A 16041-nucleotide genomic window follows, 5' to 3' on the forward strand; every position below is an offset into this window, starting at 1 on the left:
ATAGTTGAAATTTAGAATTAAAAATACACAACTTTTGTTTGAATCGATAATAGCTTCTTTAATCTAGTCGGAAAAGCTTCAAAATCGTCGTTTTGATGACATTTTTAGGGTTTAGGGGTACCTCAGGTAGTTAGCTTAAAACGTAAGAAATAAATTTGAATAGTTAATGTTTATTGATAAACAAAGCTCCAATTCTATTTTACTTCAACTCATTTTAAGGCTATTTCAATAAACTAATCGGTTCTTTTTTCAGTTTTTTGGTAAAACATTGTAACTTATAGACGAAAATTCTTAAAATCGGCTATTTTTCATTTAAATTGTCAATAAATAATTAAATTGAGAAAAAATTGGTCAGATTTACATAAATTTTGTTATTCCGTCCATATAGAAACTAAAACAATTGTTACGTAGTTACACTGAGTGTCATAAAAACCGTGTATTTTTACTCATTCCTTTGAGCTATTTCACGTAATATCGAGATATAAGTTGTATTTTTAACATAAGTTATATTAACGTTAAACTGACTTAATTTATAGTTTTATAAGCAACAATTAAGTATAGCGAAATTTATAAAACCTTATTTAAATTGTTTTACATGCTCTATAATGCGGTTATCTTAAATTTTGTTTTGAATGTTTTTCTTCTTACTGGTAGACAAAAAATGGCAAAATATGCATTTTTGACATCAAATTGTTGATAACCAACATAGTTACTACTCAAAATATTAAAAAACTAACCGTCGGTATAACAGGTTGCCTGGAAACCAGATGCAGAACAGTACCATAAATGTTTTAGACTTTTTAGCACTTTCTTTAAGTGAAATTTTAAATCATTTACCACCCATGTACACTCATTACGGAATCTGTTACAAGAATTTCAGCGATTTCAGCCATTTTTTCAAAATTTATTTGGATTTTCTCTAGTAATCCTTCCAAAAGACAATACATAAATGATGAATACCTTTTACACCAACTTCAAGGAGGGTAATTTATACAGGTACATACCTGGAATTATTATATGGACCGTTCACTCTTGTTAGAGTATAGTTCGCTCAAATATGAGCTCTTTTAATCCATTTCACGCGGTAAATTAGTCCGCTTTTCCTTTAGGTCTTAGTTCATAGGTTGTGATGTTTTTTTGCCCTCTCTACTATCTTCTTCCACTCTCTCCGGTCCTGAATCTTTTCTCTCCAGTTTGCAATTTCCATATTTGATATATCGTCTAGCAGTTGATCTTCCCATCTAATTTTTGGTCTTCCTCTTGGTCTATTTTTTACTGGTTTCCAGTTCATTATCTTCCTGATCAGTTCTTCTACCCCTCTTCTTTCTGTGTACCCAAACCATCTGAGGCTTTGTGCTTTAATGAATTTTACCATATCTTCTCCTTTATTTATATTTATTATTTCATGGTTCATCAGCTTTCTATATTCCCCTGTTTCTGTCTTTACTGGGCCATGTATCTTTATAATTTTTCTCTCAATTATTTTTAACTTTTCTTCGTCTTTTTCGTAAGGCACATTACTTCTGCTTCATAGGCTATCACTGATCTGATTGCTGCTGTGTATATTTTTGATTTTGTTTTTTTGCTCAGGTTTTTGTCCTTGAGTAGTTGGTGATCTTTCCAATATACTCTATTACCTGCTTTAATTCTGTCGTTTATCTCTATACTCCTTCCGTTTTTGCCGTCCACCATCACCCCCAGGTATTTGAAGCAATCTACTCTCTGGAATGTATTTTCACCTATCTTTATTTCTGCTATTCTGTTTACATTGTCTCGTGTGCTTATAAGATATTTTGTTTTATTCTGATTGATTATTAGTCCTCTCGTCTTTGCTTCTCTTACCAGGGTTAAAAGTGCCTCTTCTAGTCTTTTTTTATCTCGTGCTACCAGTCCCAGTTTATCTGCATATCCTATGATCTGTGTTGAGCTTTGAATAATTGTCTTTTTCAGCCCTGTGTCCCTAATTACTCCTTCTAGAGCGATATTAAATAGTGTCGTTTGTCGTTGACAGACTGTCTCCTGGTCTTACTTCAAGTTCTATTTTGATGTCATTTGTATCGCCCTCATTTGTTTTAACTTTTGCTGTTGAGTCTTTTATTGTCATTCTAGTTAGTCTTATTAGTTTTGCCGGTATCTCCATTTTTTTCATTTCTTTTAATAATTGTTGTCTGTATATGCTGTGGAAGGCCTGTTGGAAGTCGATGAATAGTATGTGTAATTCTATGTCATGTTCATAGCTTTTTTCAATTGTTTGTGTCAGTACGTGTATTGCATCTATTGTTGATCTTCCTTTGATCTATTGTTCTAAAACCCTGTTGATATGGTCCTATAATTTTTTCTGTGTATTGATTTAGTCGGTTTCTTATAATTGTGATCAATATCTTATACGTTGTATTTAGTAGCATAATTGGTCTGTAGTTGCAGCACTTAGTTGGATCTCCTTTCTTAAAGATTGGTGCGATGTGTCCTTTTTTCAATTCTATGGGCATGCTTTCGTCCTTCCAAATTGTAACCATTAACTTGTGCATTCGCTTCGTGAGCTCCTCTCCGCCGTTGATGATCAGTTCGTTGTTGATTTCATCTGGCCCTGGCGTTTTGTTTACTTTTAGTTGTTTTAATACCTCCATGAATTCCTGATAAGTAGGTGCGACTTCCTCTTCATCTCTGTTATCTCTTATATCCTCATCCTCTGAATATGCCTTATTGTCGTTTTTGTATAGGTCCGTGAGATGTTTTTCCCAATCTTTTTTGTTTATTTTTGTGACAGATTTTTTGGTACTGTGTTGTTGTTTTATCTATTCGAACAATTTCTTGTTGTCTTTATTATTCGTTTCTAATTCTTGCATTTGTTCAGAGATCCATGTGTTCTTCTTTCTTCTATAGAGTTTCAATGCTTCTTGTTTTTCTTTTCTATATTGGTCCAGTTGTTCCTGTTCGGCACTTTGTAGCCATTTGTTTCTTGCGAGGTGCTTCAGTTGACTTTTTTGGTGACATTCCTCATCAAACCATTCTTTCGATTCTTTGTTTTTTTGGAATCCTATTATTTGTTCTGCTGTCTCTATTATGCTGTTCTTTATGTTTTTCCATTCTCCTTCTATTTCTATGTGCTCGTACTGACCCAATTTCTGTTCCAGTTGTTCTGTATATTGTTGCTTTGTTTCTTGCGTTTTCAGATTGGCTATATTCCATTTCCTCCTTTTTCCTTCCTTATGATTATTTGCTTTGATTATTTTCATCTTAAGTTTTGCTATCAACAATATGTGGTCAGTGCCTCAATTTGCCCCTCTATATGACCTTACGTCTTGTACTATTTGTGTCCACTTTTTCGAAATTAGAGTATGATTTATTTGGTTTCCATCCATTCTTCCTGGTATCATCCATGTTATTTTGTTTTCTTTTTTATGTTTATGCCCAGTACTAACTATATATGTATTTTGTTGCTGCTGCTAGGTTGCAGATTTCTCCTCCATTATCATTCGTAGTTTCATGAATGGTTTCTTTGCCAGCTACATTACGATTATAGTCCTCCTTTCCGATCTTTGCATTGAAATCACCCAATATTATTAATATGTCATTCCTCGGAATATTTTCACAGGTTTCTTACAGGATGTCTTAGAATTCTGTTTTATCTTCTTGGTTTGCTTCTTCGGTGGGTGCATAGCAATTGACTATCGAGATGTTGGCTTGTTTATTTTCTTATGTAAGATATCCTTTCATTAACTGCTTTGAATTGTATCAGTTTTTCCCTCATTTTTTTGTTCACCATAAATGCCATACCATTCGTTCCCTGTTTGTTTTCTCCCGAATAATACATGCTAAAGTTTTTCTTCTCAATTTTTCCTTCTTTCTTCCATCGTATTTCCTGTAGGGCTAGGATTTCTAGTTGGTATTTTTTCATTTCAAGAGCTATTTCTTGCATCTTACCTGCTGCCAACATGGTTCTAATATTCCAAGAGCCCATTCTAATGGGTTTTGTTCTTTTCTTCTTATTGAGATTCTTTCTTTATTTTGTGTGCGTTATTTTGTTTTCGTTAACCTTTTGCATTTCCGAGTCTTTTTTGCCATGTCAATATCAAATTTCAGCCGCTGTTCTTCGTTTATTAGTTTTTTGAATTTTCTATCAGCTGTTCTCTCTCTTCGTCCCATATCTAGATTTTGCCATTCACTATTAATTTCTTGTAGCCGATTTTCGTTTGCTTACCTTTGCTTCTTTCGTCCTTTGCTATTTTAGTTATTTCTTTTTGTATTTCTTTTTCTTTCGATGTCCAATCGTTGTTTATATAGATACGATCTTTATGCTGTTTTAGTTTACGTTCCTTGTTTAGGATTTCCATTTTATCCGTGAGGGCTTCTGTTTCTATTGTGCATACTGTTTCTCCTATTTTTTTGCACTTCTTAGTTTTATTTGTATTTGCAACTCTTGGGCTCTGAAATTTTCCATTTCTTCTTTTAATTTCTTATAATCATTTGTTTCTACTTTCAACCCAGTTACGATCAAGCTTTTCTTTTTGCTAAATTTCTCCAGTTGCTCCATTCATTCATGTAGCTGTTTTACTTCTTTTTTTAGTTTTTGTTTCTCTGCTTTTACACCCATTAACTCTTTATTGGTTTGTTGTTATTCTTTCCTTATTTGTTTTATTTCCTGAAGCATTTCATCGTTTTTATTCATTAGCTCTTTCATTATTGTAATCATAACATTTTCCATGTCTTCCTTGTTTTCGTTGCCTGCTTTGCTTGGTGACCGTTTTTTAATTTTACTTCTATTAAAACAATCATCCAAGTTTTCTCTTTTGCGTTTCGTTTCATCATCGGTTTCACTTCCTGTGACATTTTTTTCCATTTTCTAGGAGTGCAGCGCTAAATACCTGGAATACCGATATTAGATTATCAACAATACTTAAAAAATGAAAGTTACCAATTCACCGGTAGTAAATGGGTTATTTAAAAATTACCTGCAAACCAGAGTTGCCAGTTGGTCTGTAATTAGGATGGGGACTAAAATAGATACGAATTCACCGGGACCCGGAAATATGCACACCCTGATATTCTAGTTACGTAAGCTCGTCCGATTGGTGCATGACGTTAACAACAGAGTAAAGCATAGTCCCGTCTATGCGTTCGTAATACGAACGCGAATGAAATTTGAGAATAGTACAAACGAATGAATTATGACTAAAAGAAACTAAGTGATTTTTATAGTTTAGAGGAAAATTATTAAACTATTTACTTTTATTTAAATTGATTTTCAGTTATTTGTAAAGTACCCAGTTTCTTGATTATATTGGTATCCGGAAAATAAAAATATTCATATAATCGATATCTACTAAAATTATTATATTTCGTTAGTTGGCAAAAATTGATTAGTGGCCTACACATTAGTAAATATAATTTTTACCAAGGGGAAGAAAAGCCCCAAAATAAAACCATAAATTTAATGGATTGATAAAAAAACAAAATTTTTTACTTTTTAAATAATGTATTTCATCAGATTTAAGTAAGAGGCTTGGAAAAGACAAAAATAAGTTTTACAATTTTCATGCCATGCACTTTATTTAAATTTTGTGCATGTGAAATAGACGTACATACAGCAACTATGTAGCAGTTTTCATAATTTTTCTTTTACGCAATGTCAGGTTGTTAAGAGACTTGTTTAATTCTTTAATTCGGAAGTACATCCGAGACCTAAAAAATAACTTGTTCGCTTTGTTAGAACAGTCTACAGTTACACTTTTGGACATAAGGTTTTCTAAATAATTTTTAGTTACCAAAATGGAATCACCATTCATGTGGAAGGAAAAATTGGCTCCAGTTACTTAATATATGACAAGAGAGTGTCTGATGGTTTACATAAACCACACTTACTCAAATGATCAACCCACGTGTACGTTGAAACATCTACGGATTGAATACTGGAGTCCTTCAATTTATGGCAGATATAACCAGCCAAATTCTCCAAACCATCATACTCGAGGTCACTAATGTTTTTTCATTCTAACTCTCATTGAAAACTTGAAAATCCACAACTGTTTCGTTGTTAGAATCCAGCCTTTGGATCAATTGTCCAGAAATTGGTAAATCTGGGATGTCGTCTGTTTAAACGTTCGAAAATTCGTTCCGTTGTCTCTCCTACCCGTATATAACTTTTATAAAATAAAATAAAGCTTTTTGTTAACACTTTAAAAAAATTTTTAATGGGTTTTCCCCGAAAAGAGCTTCATTTTTTGGTACTATGTATCACGTTAAAATATTTGATTTGGAATTTGAAGGATAATATCGTCTTTTTTATGAGCTATAAATTTACTTTTACTGGTTCTATAGACTAAAAATATACTAAAAATATAAAAAATTTTCGTTTTTTTTATATCCTACATTTTTTCCAAGAATATTTTTTCGATATAATACTTACTTTTTGAGTATTTGCGAAAAACCGCCGAAAAACGTGTTTTTTTTTGTTGAAAAGTAAATATTTTTAGTCGCAAGTGACTCTAGTACCTACTACTAAATTAACCTAGTACCTAAGTTAAAAAAACTCTATAGAACAAAAGTTGCTTAAACTTAGTCAGATCTGTTTCCGGACTTATTTTAAACGTATATTTTTTCACCCTCCAAGTAAAAGCAATCAACGGCACAAATTCAACTTTGAAGTGGGGGATGGGTAGAATCTAAATCCAAATTTTCATGAAATTAGGAGTTGACCCTTAAAATTATGTGTGTTTCTTTTTATCTTTTAAATCATTTTACTTAAAATCATTTTTTAACTATCAAATAAAAATTTCTACATATTGAGTTATTTTATTTTTTATACTTTAATAATATTTATAAAAAATTTTACTTTCTTGTAATGTATTTTTAAAACAAGCAATCATTTAAATAATTATTTTGTAACAATTTGTATTATTTAAGAATATAATAATTACATTTTGGTTTCGTAGTAAGTGTTTTTTAAGAATATTAATGTATAGTTTTAAAATATTGTATTGCAAATAATTTGTCATTATTAAATGGTTATTATTTGTCAAGTATTCTTTTTCTTTTTTCACACCCTTATGTATGTAATAAAACTAAGGGACTTTCTGAAAGGTCAATCGTAGACGTTAAAGACACAAAAGAAGCGATACTTAAAAGTTACGCCCATTATATATCTTTATATCGTGGGAAATATACAATACAACACGAGCTCCAACCGCTCGACTAATACTCTTTAGAGCTGGCATCAGTGTGTGATCTCGCGTTGAACGGTAAATATCTAAAATTTCGTATATAAGTCCTCCCCTTTACTTTTCAGCGACGGATCTCGTTTCGCTGTAAATTTATCAGAAAAATTTAAGTACAAAAATCTTTTCCCCTCTAAGTGTGCCATGATTAATATGTTAATTATAAAGATACTTATGAACAATATACTCCAATAATTAATTTCCTATTGGTGGATCTCGGGTTGTCCTCGATTTAGTCGGATCTCGCCTTGATATGAAGACGTATATATATATATATATATATATATATATATATATATATATATATATATATATATATATATATATATATATATATATATATATATATATATATATATATATATATATATATATATATATATATATATATATATATATATATATATATATATATATATATATTATTATTATTATACTTTTCTGATAATAATAATTGACCTTTAAATAACAATAATAATTGTTATTTAATTTTTAATTTATTATTTATTTTAATTTTAATGATTATCTTAAATGATTTTAATAAATTTTTTTGAATGATTTAATTAATTTTATAATTTTATTTATTTTATATTTTATTTAAAATTGATTTATTTTATTAAACATTTTATTTTATAATTGAATTTTATTTTTATTGATTTATTGATTTTTATTGAATCTATTGGGCGCCATCTATTAAGAAACTATTGTACCTACCAACTCAGCTCAGTTGAATACTTACACATAACAGGAAACTCTTATCTCTTTGGGGTCGTGAGACATGAAACTGTTGTAAGATGGACAAATTGTGCTAATAGATTGGAATTCATAAACAAAATGGAGAGACAACACAATTCTGATGAAAAACTTTTACAAATATATTGAAATAAAAGAAATAAGCTAAATGCAACATCAAATAAGGTAAATACAGAAATTATCGTTAAAATTTTAATACTAGAATATCATTATACTGCATATCCTGGCTTATATCTATAGTTATAAGAAAACAAATGAAAGGTCATTGACTTTTGTGGTTATGATCAAAAATAAACCAAATTATGCAAGTATGGATATTTCTCTCTAAATTATTGTCTTGCCAAAGCAATAAATAGCATTAAATTTTCAAAATTTTTATCTTGATCATGCATGTTTTAATATTCAATATTTTTATTGAACATGATATCATGGAAAATAGTTTTTTTTGTACAAAATAATAACGTCACCTGACAATTATAGTCCACCGAAGCCGAATTCTTTCTTGAAACACATCCAAATGCTGGTTTTCCGTTGAGCTCCAGGTTCTCCCCAAGTCCATGCAGGTTACAATACCATTTTAGTGACTTAATTAAAGTCCCTTCTGCTTCAAAACACTTTTCATACGAAGATTAAACATTAAAGTTTATTTTGTGATCAGTTTTTCGACTGCATTTTCCGAATTTTCTATTTTTAAACCAAATCTTTTGGGAATAGCTTTAAAAAGCGTCTCTTCCCTTTGAATATCTAGAACCTTCTCCTTGAATTCAATTTTTTAAGCTTGGCGTCCTTTTTACAGCCAATCATATTTAAACAAATTAATAATTCATGCTTTGGAAATTTAAATGAGCCAATGAAATAATTTTGCAAATTATGACATTTAATCAAAATGGTATTTTTTTGTCTAAAATTTGGAAATATATGCCTAAATGGTGATCGTATTCTCTTATTTGAGTAAAATTGAATTAAAGAATTAAATTCATTGAACTTTATAGATTCTTTTCATATATTTTGCATATTTGAGGATACTCCCAATAAATTGTTATAGCCACTTTATGCGAACACTGTCCGTACACTTTCTATACCTTTTACCACTACCTCTACAAATTTAACTCCAAATATCTTCACTATTAATATATATAAAGTACTTAAATAACTTTCAAATTATTCAGAAATAAATTACCAATTGATAGTGCATTAGCCATATCTCAGAAAATCATTTTTCTTCGTTAAAATTGATATCGAATTCTGACATTTCCCAAATCTACAACTTTAATGAACTATTTTCAACATTTTGGTCAAATTCACATTAATAGAATCTAAAATTGGTCTAACCATTATTCTAAATTTTTAGATTGGAGCCTCTTCTAAGATACTTTCATAAATTTATAAACTTAACCAAATCATGGAGAACGTATCACATCAACGAACCTTCTCTCCAAGTGATCTTTAAAAAAATGTAACTTTTTTATGATTATTAAACAGAAACAAGGTCATCATGGAACAAATTTGTAAGTAATTCTTTTGGTAAGACTAAATTTCAAACTATTGCATGTTTAGCAACAAATTCTCACATTAGCCTTAAATAGCTTCCTTTATATAGTATGGTCTATTTCAAACTTTCTTGTTACTTAAACTGTATAACTCTAAATAAATTCATTCTATAACCATTAAATCAATGCATAGTGCAATCTTAACTTTAATTCCCTTTAATACTCTCATTCTATTCAACTCTCCAAACCAATCACGTCTCTCGAACACCACCTATATCAAGATACTTATTTAACTGCTTTGGGCAGTACAAAATCATTAAATTGTTTATTATTTAACTTATTCTATCAATTTGGTATCTTAAAATCATGACAATATATATATATATATATATATATATATATATATATATATATAAAGTGCTAGTCAAAAGTCCGTACCCCCCCTCGTATCTTTTGAACGGTTATACCTATAATAGTGAAATTTGGAGGGAGGAAATAAACAGACGTAAGCTTCTTAACTAGTCATGACAGGTGACGTAATAGTGACAGATGACGTTACAGAGCCACTGTGACCGATAATTTTAAATGCGACCTTATGGCAAGTGATACCTCGTTTGAAAGGTATTCAAAATACCTATTCAGTCATACTAATTTTTTTGGGTTTAAGTTGATTTTGATTTTGGTGAATAAATTAAATTAATATAATATTGTAGTTTCGCATTTAATTAATAAAAATTCAAATGTCCGCCTATGGCTTTTTTGTCAAAAAAGTTGACGTTTTTCAATTCTCTTGTAGTTTTTACGTCAACGTCAACCTCTTTGACAAGTAATCATAGGCGGAATTTTGAATTTTTATTAATTAAATGCGAAACTACAATTTTATATTTATTTCATTTATTCATCAAAATTAGCTTAAACTCAAACAAAATTAGTATGATTGAGTAGGTATTTTCAACACCTTTCAAATGAGGTATCACTTGTCATAAGGTCCCATTTAAAATTATCTGTCACAGTGGCGCTGTAAAGTCACCTGTCGCTATTACGTCACCTGTCATAACTAGTTCAGAAGCTTACATCCGTTTATTTCCTCCCACCAAATTTCACTATAATAGGTATAACTGTTCAAAAGATACGAGGGGGGTACGGACTTTTGACTAGCACTGTATATATATATATATATATTTATATATATATATATATATATATATATATATATATATATATATATATATATATATATATATGAGTTAGTTAGAAGCAACCTACCTTGCTCGTTTCGGTACGAAACCGATCTGTGCCTCTACTTTGAGGCCACGAGATGTCACCTGGTATTTATTGAAAAATACCTACGGCGTCAAACAAGCAGGAAATAATCGCAATTTTCTACTTTTTAAAAAGTATGAAAATAATATGTAAAATATTATACGGGAAATAAATATTCTACCTTCGTCTGTGCTGCCATCTTGGGAACGTTTTCGCTGTCTACAGCTCATCAGCCAAGCTCTCAGAACAGACGAAGATGTAGAATATTTCCTCCGTATACCCGAGGCCGTAAGACAGCCATGCAGTCCTTATGGGACTAGCGCAATCTGAGTTAGTTAGAAGCAACCTACCTTGCTCGTTTCGGTACGAAACCGATCTGTGCCTCTACTTTGAGGCCACGAGATGTCACCTGGTATTTATTGAAAAGTAGAGGCCTCAAAGTAGAGGCACAGATCGGTTTCGTACCGAAACGAGCAAGGTAGGTTGCTTCTAACTAACTCAGATTGCGCTAGTCCCATAAGGACTGCATGGCTGTCTTACGGCCTCGGGTATACGGAGGAAATATTCTACATCTTCGTCTGTTCTGAGAGCTTGGCTGATGAGCTGTAGACAGCGAAAACGTTCCCAAGATGGCAGCACAGACGAAGGTAGAATATTTATTTCCCGTATAATATTTTACATATATATATATATATATATATATATATATATATATATAAATATATTTAAAAACATAAGATGTAGATCTTTGAAACACACTCAGTAAACAAAAGATCCAAGGTTATTGGTTTAACGACCACTCGTACGAAATCAAATAGATGAAATAGAGAATGTGGAAAAATCCCCTTACGAACAATTCACACATCCACCATTTCGGGCTGGGAAAAATTTTTCGAATAGAATCAACCTCTTATCTTTACCGATGAGCCCAGAGAGGTTGAAGAGGGCGAAACACATTTCTAAGAACTGGTGTTTGGATCTCTGATTCTATTCGAAAAATTTTTCCCAGCCCGAAATGGTGGATGTGTGAATTGTTCGTAAGGGGATTTTTCCACATTCTCTATTTCATCTATTTTATTTATTTATATATATATATATATATATATATATATATATATATATATATATATATATATACATACGCGAAGTTTTCGATTCTGTCAACCTGGCTGAATTGAAAAATGGATCGAATCCCATTTTAAAGTTCAGGAAAACACCCGCCAATTCCTTATGTCAAACATCCATTTTGGTCCAAGGATGTGGATTTTACGGCCCTCTCCATTGGGGTCAGTTTTTCGGGGTCGTCTCCAAAAGTTCCAAAAATTTCGAAAATTTAAGTCCGACCTCTACGGTTTCTAATAGTATTGGTTTCTTTGGCGTCTTTCCGACGCATGTCTAAATTTGAAAATCAGTTAATATACCGTTCAAAAGTTACCGAGCTCAGAAATTTGACTCAATTTCCATTAAAAAAGGGAGGAAATGCGTGTGGGTGTAGGGGAGAGTTGGACAAAACCGGTTACCACTCCAAAAACCGTCTGTATCTTTTGCTATGCGAGAGTAGCAAATTTTTGCTGCAGATTGAAATATTCTCAAATGACTTAAGTTTGATATGCCAATGTCAATTTTTAAAAATATTCTTAGATTTTTAATTTTTTTTATTTTTATGAAAATATTGCAAAATACCCGGTTTTGTTCAACCGGTATGATAAAACCGGGTAGTAACTTAATTACCATGTAAAAAGACTAATGGGCAGAAAATAAAATATTTATTTAAAGTATGTGAACAAAAATCGAAAATCTATGAACAGAAGTCACAAATAAAAACTTCATCTACAATCTACATCATCATAGGCACTACATGCGTCATAAGCCCATTTGGTGCAAGACACACATTTTATCCAGCCTTCCTTCGCATTATAATTGGAAAATAGTTGATTGTAATATAGACACGCATCGTCATTATTATCTTCTTCCTCCAAACTCTCCAAAATTTTGTTTTTGGTGCAGCACTTTTTACGACGTTTTTCTTTTTTTTTTTGTCCAGTTCATTTAGTTTTAATTTTTTTACGACTGGAGATTTTTTTAATTTTTCCTACTAGCTTTTTTACTAGCTTCTTCAGGAGAAGAAGCCACATGTTGTAGTTAACTAAAAGCAAAAAAACCACTGCAGAAACTGGAAGTAACAACAGGTCTGATAAAATCGGGTACCCGGTTTTGTCGATTTTCGGACTACCCGGTTTTATCAAACTCGTAAACAAGACATTAAATGAGTCGTGTCTTATCAAAATTAACAATCTCCAATTTTTATTAAAATTGAGATTTTCGTTCTCCCTTGCACTCTAGCTATTTCTTATAGGATAAGTCGGAGTATTTTTGTCAAAGTAGACAAAATCCCTGACAAATTTATATAATAAAACTGGCATTTGCTGCAAAGTTAACAATCTCCTTGGGGTATTCACAGCATAGTTGACAATATCCAATTTAACCAATGAACATCAAGATATCCATCACGTGACTTAACCACACTTCATGTTGATAATGTCATTTTAGTATGCTTTTAAACATACAAATGGTGGTTGTTTCGTGAAAAACACAATTAGAAAATTTGGTTTATTACAAAAAGTATTCAGTTTTGAGGAGTGGTATAACGTATTTTTAATTATGGAACAATATCCTACTGAAACAAATCAAGAAAATTCCAGACAAAGACCTTCAAATTCGAAGAATTGGAAAAGAACTTTGAAGAAAGAATCAAGGTATGTAGCCTACAATTTTGTTGTATATCTACACTATACAATATGTCGTTTAAGTTTAATTCCTAAATAATTTGTTTACTTTAAATAACAATAAATTATAATTTAAGTTGAATGTTAATCATTAATCCCCATCTTCACTCATAAACGAATATTTTAAATTATCTGGTGCATAGTCAACAATCTCCATATGCTATCACAACAAAATAAACAATCTCCAACGGTTCATATCAAAGTCAGCAATATCCATTATATTAATACGATTTTCTTTTATATTAACGAGACTACAAGTTATTTACTCTTTTTATTATAGTTATGAATGTAACAATGTACCTGTAAAATAAATGTTTTAAAATTTCAGATTTTTATGTCTAAATCGTTTTTATAAATTTGCTCAGATTGGTCTAGGTGGGAGATTGTCACTTTTGATATGATACGCCTCAAATGTTAGGTATTTAAATTTTTAAGTTATGAAATAATCAAATTTTTTGGCCTAAATAAAGGTAATATACTAGGTTACATGTATTAAATTTTGAAATGGCCATTAGTTATTCATTAGAGGAGAAAACAGCTATAAACTTATCTTAAAAATCGAGTTTCCTGCATCAAAAAACAGGTGATACCTTACTGCTCCGCCACAGATTACTCAAATGAGGTAGAAATGAATACACACGACTGTTGGTGGTAAAGGGACACTAATTTTAACATTGTCTAATATATAGCAGCAGACAGAAGAATAAAGGGGTACCCGGTTTTATCAACCTACACGGTTTTGTCCAACTCTCCCCTACATGTGTGGAAAAGTATACCGTTCTGATTTTTTTTCTGTTTCAAGAGGGGGTTGGGATCCTCGGTCAGAATCGATTTAGTTTGTGACATTTGACCAACCATAAGACAGGTACGTATATGACTGGATATGTACCGGGTGTCCCAATAAGAATGGCTCTCGGCTATATCTCAGGAACCGTTTATAGTAAAGCTTTGAAATAAAAAATTTTATAACAAAAGTTGCCTCAGGAAAAGCCTGGAAATTATTTTCATAATTGTGGGACCACTGCTAGAGGGCGTAATTGAATATCAAAAATTAAAAAATCTAAATTTTACACAATTTTCCTAATGAAGGGGCACTGGAAATCCGATCGTCGTATTCTTCATAAAATTCTACGCATATTTGATTTGACAAGTTTAGGTCTACCTTTGGAAATAAGAGGTGGGGGTGAGTGGGAACCTTGTTATGAAAAACTGGCTGTGAGTCCGGTTCTGCTTAATCAAATTTTGCAAACTTGGTCTTGTTGAAGATAGATCTTTTTCATCAATGTAAAAGTTATGATTTCGAACCAACTTACTGGGTAATTATAGCTAGAAATACGAAATACTGCCAGCTAGAAGGCGTTATTTAATTTTTTTCAGAAATCTAGTGTTCCTTGAAAAATATTAAATGCAAACATGCATTTTTAATACCATATTACAAAATTAGCAACAGAATAGCGAAAACCGCATGTTAATACCTTTTTTCTATCTCGAGATATCTTACAAAACGTGTAAATTTAAAAACATAACTGTTACTGTCACCGGTAAACGAAATAATTCATTAAAAGTAGTGTGCTATGGAAACAACAAATAAACATTTTCCAGCTGTCAACGTATATTAGGTCTTTTCAACGCTTCTCATTTGTTTCGAGCCTCGTTCATATCTCGTATATTAATATTATACACGGATTATACGGCATATGACAGAGGCTCGAAACAAATGAGAAGCGTTGAAAAGCCCTATTACAAAGGAATAAAAACAACTATTTAGTGATGACATAAACGTTCAAATTTTTGCCCATCATTTTCGTTGCAAACATTTACTCTTTCAAGAGTAGATTGAACAGCAGTCTCAATTTCTGCTCTCGATATGCTTTGAATGGCGTTTAGTATTCGCTGGATAATGTATTCTAGAGTAGTGTATGATGGGCAACAATTTGAATATTTAGGTCGTCACTAGGTAGTTCTTTTTGTTCTGTGTTATATTTAATTTTAATAGTATTCTCTTTATATTGTTGTTTTAATTAATTATATTTTTATACGTTGACATCTGGAAAATGTTATTTTGTTTTTTCCCACAGCACACTACTTTTCATTAACTTAGTTTACTGGTGATAGTAACACTTATGTATAAAATTTACACGTTTCTAGAGATATCTTGAGATAGAAAAAAGGTATCGACATGCGGTTTTCGCTATTCTAATGCTAATTTAATCTAATTTTATAAAGTATGATTAAAAATGCATACTTGTATTTAATATTTTCCAAAGAAAACTAGATTTCTGAAAAAAATTAAATAACGCCTCCCAGCTGGCTTATTACTTATTAGGATGGTTCAAAATTATCACGCTTACATTGAAGAAAAAGATCTGTCTTCAACAAGACCCAGTTTTCAAAATTTGATTTAGCAGAACCGGACTTACAGCCATTTTTTCATAACAAGGTTCCCACTCACCCCCACCTCTTATTTGCAAAGGTAGAGTTAAACTTGTTAAATCAAATATGCGGAGAATTTGATGAAGAATACAATAATCGGAT

This window comes from Diabrotica virgifera, chromosome 2 (genome assembly GCF_917563875.1).
Source record: "Diabrotica virgifera virgifera chromosome 2, PGI_DIABVI_V3a".
Classification (NCBI taxonomy): Eukaryota; Metazoa; Arthropoda; class Insecta; order Coleoptera; family Chrysomelidae; genus Diabrotica; species Diabrotica virgifera.